This window comes from Rhinopithecus bieti, unplaced genomic scaffold (assembly GCF_001698545.2).
Source record: "Rhinopithecus bieti isolate Rb0 unplaced genomic scaffold, ASM169854v2 scaffold_38981, whole genome shotgun sequence".
NCBI lineage: Eukaryota > Metazoa > Chordata > Mammalia > Primates > Cercopithecidae > Rhinopithecus > Rhinopithecus bieti.
The window spans coordinates 3,996,525-4,001,865 of NW_016819573.1; positions in this window are offsets into that span (position 1 = coordinate 3,996,525).

Here is a 5,341-nt window from a genome sequence, read left to right on the forward strand (position 1 = left end):
ACTTTACTATGAAAGAAATGGAAGTTAGGTGCCTTAACTATGGCCTGATCAAAACTTGACAACAAAGAAATAAAGCAGTTTAAATGAGTTCTGGAATTGGCTCTCTAAAGACCCCAGCATGGGAGAGATGCACACATATATCTAATGCCCACGAGCAGCTACACTCGCACGTCCCACAGGGTCTAAGACTCATTGGGTACAAGGCAGGTTCATTATCTGCCTCCCTACACCTGCCCAACTTCTCCCTTTGTCAGTGTCACTGATGTCTCTGAGTAGCCAACATCTTCCAGTTACCAAACCAGAAACCTAGAAGTCTCTATGGACAATTCCCTTCGCCTCAAGCCCCACATCCTTCTGATCCTCCCCTCTAAGCCCATATTCTGGTGCCCACCTCCATACTCCCACTGAGTCCAAACAGTCATTATTGTCTGCCCCCTAGACAATCACATTTGTCTCATTCCTTGTCTCCCCACACCTACTCAGACATCCTTTATTCTCCCCACAGCAGCCAGAACAATATTTAAAAAATAATAATAATAAGTGTGTCCTACAGCTTCTTAAGTGCCTGCTATGCCTTTCACTTTTCTTAGAATAGAAGGTAAACCCTCATCTTAGCCTGTAAAGCCCCATGGGGTCTACCACTGCCCATCTGTTCAGCCTGGCTCACACTCTGTGGTCCTCCAGCTTCCATGTCCTCACCCTAAGGGCCTCCTTTTAGTTCTAATTCTCTCTTTTAGTTCCAACTCTCTTTACAAAGACTTTGCACATACTGGTTACTTTGTATGAAACCGTCTCCCACTACCAACCATGAGCCACCTTCTGTCCATTCCTCAGATCCCTGCTCAGTTTTACTTCCATGGGAAAGTCTTCCCTGACCATTCAGTCTAGGACAAGTCTCCAAAGAATGATAGTTTTTCCTTTAAAACACTTATATCTATTGACAATTATGGATTCTTGGCATAACTATATGACTATAAACTCCAGAGGGCAGAGACTTGTCTCCCTTTTTGCTGCTTTGTATGCCCAATGCTTAGCACAGTACCTGGCACAGGATAGATGCCGAAAACAACAAATGAGTGAATGCATGAATGAATCAAGGAACCAGGGACAGATATTCTGTGGAGTTGAGCTCACCTTCCAGCAGCTGGCCAAAGTCCCATATTTAGCAATCCTCATGAGAGATGGGAGGGATAGATAAGCTAGGAGTGAAAAGTGGAAGAAATAAACTGAGTCGTTGAAAGATTAAGAACCCCATGCTGAAATCTGCCATTGTTTCCATGTAACTTGCAAGAACCCACTGTAATTTACATATTTCTGCACGAACACAGTGTGTAACTGACTCCCAATCCCTTCTAAATGGATGACACATTTACTGTCTCTCTTTGAGAATTTTATGTTGTGTCCTGGATTCCTTAGAAATTGGTGGAGAGAGGTAAAATAAACCGGGTTTGCCATTGTCGATATGCCAAAGAGAAGAGACCTGGTAAGATCTAAGGGATGTTCCCAGACACTCACTTTAATCATCATTCCTAAGAACACACACACACACACACACACACACACACACACTATTGTTATGAGAAAGAAGCAAAATCATTCAGACCACTAAATCAAATGGTCCTGAATTACCTATCAGCCAGCTGATACAGTGGCAGTTTTCACCACATACCGGGCACCCTGCTAGGTGCTGAGAATGCAACAGAGAACGGGTCTCTAGGCCCAGAGCCTGTGCCCATGGACTACAGTGTGGTGGGGGCTGTAACTTTGAACGGGCTCACATTGTGGTGCAATCAAAGCTGAGAGGGAAGTGCAGGGGCCAGGGCAGCACAGAGAAGGGGCACCTGACCTGGTCTTGGAGGTCAGCCACGACATGCCAGAGGAACTGAGAGCAAAGCTGCATCGTAATAAACCCTCTGAGCCTCGACTTCCTCATATGTAAAATGGAGACAGTGAGTCCCACTTCCAAGGGGGCTTAAGAGTATCTGATTCAAAATCATAATCGCTGGCTAATACTTAGTGATCACCTATTTTGTAGCAGCCATTGGGGTAAGCACATCTTGTGCATGAGCTCATCAAATCTTCATCACAACTCTAGAAAGTAGACACAAATATCCCCACGTTACCAATGAGTAAACTAAGGTTTAGAAAGATAAGGACACCTACCCAAGTCACTGGTGACCCGGCTCTACCTGACAACATGCTTTGAGGCACAGCACTTCACCACCTCCCTTATGAGATTGTGACAAGTTCTCAAACCAAAATAAACCTTCAGTGAATTTCAGTTTCTTTTTTCCCTTTGTCCCCTCCTCTCCTTTCTCCATAGAGGAAACAAAACAACAAAGATCCCAGAGTGCTGTGACTCGAGCCGGTTTCCCTGGTCCTTCTGTATAAATATAGTCTTTGAAAGGACCTAGAAGGGGAAATCAGAATATTGAGAATTATTTCCACCTCAATAATAATAAGTCAATTGGTGAGTCCAGCTGGGGCCTCAACCCTCACCCAGGGGAGGTCCTGGGACAGATGGCTCTAGGCTCTGCTTCCCCTGGGGCTGGAGGTTACTAAGTTAAAAGCCTGGTTGCCAACAGCCCTCAACAATGAAGTCCAGAAATCAGTCAAGCCCACAAGGTGCTCAGAACACAACCTCCCTGCAGTCCCCCATGGCTTGTGTTCTATAAGATGCAGCTCCAGCTGCTTCTCTGCAGGCTTATCCAGAAGAGTTGGCATCACCCCACCCAGGAATGTATCACTTCACTGGCCCAGCCCTGCCTTCCCCTCTTCCACCCATGCCCAGCTCATTCACTGTATTTTAAGACCTGACCCCATAGAAAATGTATGTATTCACCCATTTTATTTATTCTTTCACTCATTATCAGGATCCTACTATCATGCATGCATTTGTGGACTCCGCATTGTGCTGATATTCTGAGTACGTTGCAGATAAAATTGGAGGAGGAGATCTGACTCCTGGCTAGTTGCCGCATTGCTCACTTGACTGTGAGCATGTGTCTCCAGCTGTCAGCCAGGCTCCTCCCTGCGCTTGATTCCAAAGCTGCAGAGGTCAGAGTCATAGGACCGTGGGGCTTAAGTCACTGGGATGGTGGCCCTGCCTTCTCCAGCTCAGCTCAGCTCAGCTCAGCTAAGAACAATCAAGGTCAGCTCCCAGATCAACCCAAGGACCCTTGGGAAACTGCCCCCAACAGGTAGGGGCTCAGAGAACATTGCTTGTTCTCTTGCACAGGCAGCAAGGTTGGGTAGTTACTGGGCTAAAGGGAGCTCTGAGCTCCGGAGAAACCTCTAAGAATCAATCCACAGACCATATTCTTTGTCCTGACCTACATGCTCAGTTGACCTGACCTTTTAGTCTCCAGCAAAGCAACAGCGTGCACATGGAGTCAGGCAAACTTGGGATCAGAGCCTAACTCTGTCATCTTCTAGTTTGGTGAACTTGGACAAATCGCTTTATGCATCTAATCCTCAGTTTCCCCATCTGTAAAATAGAGATGGTAATAATAACTGTAATACCTGCTTCACAGGATTAGTTTGATGACTAAATGAAATAATCACACAAAGAGAGTTACCCAAAGTTTCTCAACTTCAAAATTATTGACATTTCAGTCCAGATAATTTTTGGTTGTATGGAGCATCCTGTGCTTTGTAGGACACTTAGCAGGATCTCTGGCCCCTATCCTCTAGAGGCCAGCAGCCCACCTCCTGCTCAGTTGTGACAACTCAATGTCTTCAGATACTTCTCAAAATTTCTTGACATCAGCCCTGCTTGAGAACCACTGGTTAACCCAATGCCAGAAAAATAACAGTTCAATTAATGTTAGCTATTATTATTATTGCCCACTGGAACCCAGTCTGCTTGGATGGTCTCTGGCCCTGTCCAGCTCTTGCCAGCTCCATAGCCTAAGGCTTATCCTTAACCACAATTTTCTATATACTAGGAGGACCTTGATTCAAAGTATTTGGAATTATGGCACAGTCAATAGCCTGACAATGGCTAGAAATGTATCTATGCCATACAAGATCTGTCTCCCTGGGAATATAAAGGAAAGAATTGGAGGAGAACAGGAGAATCAGGAAGACAGTTTCCCGAAGCAATTTGGGGCTCAGAAAGAGAATGAAAATCAGTGTTGAAAGTATTAAACAGCATTAGGAGAATGATAGCATTCAACCAATACAATAAGACATGAAAGAAATAGAGACGATAATATACTATTGGTACTGTCAACATGGGACTCAGAACCCATGATGGTAGATGTGTTCTGAAGACCAAATGTGTTTATGGATGTAAAAGTGCCTACCCCATGACCTGGCATATTATAGACCCTCAATAAAGGTCATACAAAACTATCATTCAGGTTGACATTTTTTGTCAGGGAGAATACTGGACCAGACAGAATTGGCTCAGCATTCTGCGTCAGAGGTGGGAGGCATCACTGAGACAACCTCACCCAGCTCCTTCATTTTACAGCTGAAGACATTTACATGGAGAGAGGAGAAGTAGATTGGGAAAAATCACACAGTAGGTAAATGCCAAAAACTAAAATTAGAAGTAGGTTTTCCAGACTCTACAGGTGGCTGCAGTGCACATAGATATACACACATAGATGGCTCTGTCCTGAGACCAGCACACTTGAGTTACCTGAGAGTCAGACTCAGCAGCTGAATAAAATCATGAGCAGGTGCATCTGAGTAATGTGGTAGTGTGCTACTCCCTGCCTTCTGGCTTTGGCATCCCCCAAACTGTCATCCTAACCCTCTTGACTCTGCTACCCTGTGTTCCTGGCCTTACTTCTGTTTTTATGCCTCTTTCTTCTTTCTACTCTCCTCTCCACAAAACCCTTTATCAGAATCATCTGATCCCATGAGAGTAGTCTGATTCCTCATCATTTGGTTTAACATATCCTTCCTGACAACAATTAACTTGCACTGGATATGTACTATGTGCTAAGAATTGAATTTGCATTACCTATCTATGTAATAACGGTCACTACTATTATCTCCATTTTATAGATAATGAAACTGAGCCCCGGTTTCATGTACAGGAAAGGAGAGGCAGAGTGTTAATAAGTAGAATTAAAAGAGACTAACATATCAAAACACTAACTGGGGGGAAACATGGTTTTCCTAGAGTAATAGGTACATGTGGTTGAATTTCTAAAGAGAATGAATTAGTTTAGTCTGAAGTCCAGGGGGAAGTGGCAGCTGGAGAAGTCTCCCAAAATTCTGTTTTCCTTCATGTCTGGTAAATATGGGATCACCAAATGGATGAGGAATGGGATGGTAGTGATGCTGGGCTTCTTGGTCAATGGGTTCACAGCCATGCAATGACATC